Below are 2,500 nucleotides of genomic sequence, written 5' to 3' on the forward strand. Positions count from 1 at the left end.
CCGCATTCTACACTAACCACTTTTATGCTACTTATATTAACTATCCCTTGCACTGCATACATCATCCCTCGTTCCTGTTCGATCTGGGACCGACCTCCTTCCTTTCGTAACTTGGACGTTGATTGCAGGAGTCACATGAATAATCTCAAGACTCTCTTTTTTCTATTTCAAATAACTTTATTCTGTCATATTTACCTGGAATGCTTCATAAGAGAACCAACTAATTAATCTCACATCGTATGGAACGAGAAGTAGCTTAGTAAGTTAGATTAGTATTTTGTCACGACTGTAAACAGGAAACTGTTCCTGAAATAAATCATTCTTAGCTGAATAATTGTTACAAGTGGAGTTCCTCAGTGTTTCATTTTTGGGCCCCCTCTGTTCAATATACATCATCACTGACTGATAACTACTGAATCATTCTTGTTATAAGAGTGTGTATGATGACAAATGATGAATCGAATCAACTGAATATTCTAGAAGATTTAGACAAGAAGGTATGAATGAGGGTAGGTGTAAGTGTACAGAAAGAGGTTTTAGGTAGCAAACAATGGCTACCTTGTTCGTAGAGTAAACAGGAGGTGGACATAGCGAGCGATACATTTTCTTTTTCCTTTGCTGGCGCTAGTCTGTTCTATTCATCACAATAGAACTCTTTCGTGTCAGATGATTTTTCCCTTTTGATCTACCTGACGCTCGGTTATTCCATTCATCTCCATCCATAGCATTATCTCGGTAGCCAAAGGACACTGATAGGTTTCTCAAGGTGGCAAAGGAAAACGCACATTGGGAAGAGAACGGGAAGAAATATTGAGTAGAGCTAATGAGAAAATTGAGACGAATTAGAATAAAGCTGTTAAGCACAGATGACAGAGAGTGAATGTGAACGAATGAGCAATTTTCGACGAAATGTAATATGAAAGACTGATTCTAGGTGCTGGTAAATTAGTTACGAATTCATGCTTAGCAACATGAAAAAAAAAACACGTCCATATTTAACAGGCTAAACACTCCACAACATATTTCATCACAAGTTCAATAACGGCCCGTTTCCCATGTGGAGCAAGTAAACAAATAAAGCCATGAAGCCAACAAAATATCGGCACAAATTTTGTGACCTCCTTATGGCAACGACATTCCTCGAACCCCCTTGTGTCTACAGAGGCCACGTGGTCTCGAGCCGTGCTCAGCCAGACACGCCAGGGCTCTTGCGCTCCCCGCTTTTGTTGCGTGCGTGTCTGGCCGGCCTGCCGTCTGTCTGTACCTATACTCGATTCAATGGATGAATGGTTGTCTACTTCGATGAAATCGTGATGTGTACGTGTGACTGGAGCTCTTGTCGAACTCTTCCACTTTTCCTGTTTGTTGTAGTTTTTCTGCTGATGTAGGGCTGGTTGTCCGATTTCAGAGCTCAGCGTAGCTGGATCAGTATTCTTCAGCGTATCGGTCTCATTCGTTCGAGTAGTTATAAAACAGATAATCAACTGTTGTCTCGAACTAGCCCGTGAGACATATAAATGTATATACACACGTACACGCGCACACGCGTGGCCAACACATTAAATTATCTAAGACTACGATGAATCACACAAGTGCGCTCACGAGAGAGCGCGCACGCACACACACACACACACACACACACACACACACACACACACACACACACACACACACACACACACACACACACACACACACACACACACACACACACACACACACACACACACACACACACACACACACACACACACACACACACACACACACACACACACACACACACACACACATATACATATATATATATATATATATATAGATATATATACTGAGGCACACACACACAAACACCTCCCCACACACACACATATGTATATATATATATATATATATATATATATATATATATATATATATATATAAACACGTATACACAAGAGCGTGCGCACACACACACATATACACACACACGCATGCACGCACGCACGCGCGCACACACATACACACACACAAACACATACACACTCATACAAACTCACACACACAGTAACCTACACATCACATGCAAAAATACTTTCTCTTCTCATTTTGTCCCATTTGCTAAAGCTAATTAGTGGAGGACTAGCCAGGCATTTGGGTTGAGGGGGGTGGGGGGTGGAGAGTGAGGAAGGGGCTGTCGCGTTGAGGGAGGGAGCGACGAAGGGTGTGTGAGGGGGGGAGAGAAAGGGGGGGGGCCCTCGGGAGGGGAAGCTCGTCTAGACATGACGACCACAAAAAAACTCCCCGCCGCCTTCTCTCTTTCGAATGGTGACTTTATTTCTTTTTTTTTTTTTTTTCGTCTATTCACTCTTATGAATGGACAGCTCATTGATGTAGCTTTGATGTTGTCACCAAGAGCGTCGATAACCTAAATAGTGCCAAAGTAAACAGTCGAATCATTTTTTTTTCTCTCGCCTTTTACTTGACATAGTTATCAGCTCTTTAAGAGCATTTTAAG

The sequence above is a fragment of the Oratosquilla oratoria genome, chromosome 13 (genome assembly GCF_046742065.1).
Source record: "Oratosquilla oratoria isolate Oo_2021 chromosome 13, ASM4674206v1, whole genome shotgun sequence".
NCBI classification, from domain to species: Eukaryota; Metazoa; Arthropoda; class Malacostraca; order Stomatopoda; family Squillidae; genus Oratosquilla; species Oratosquilla oratoria.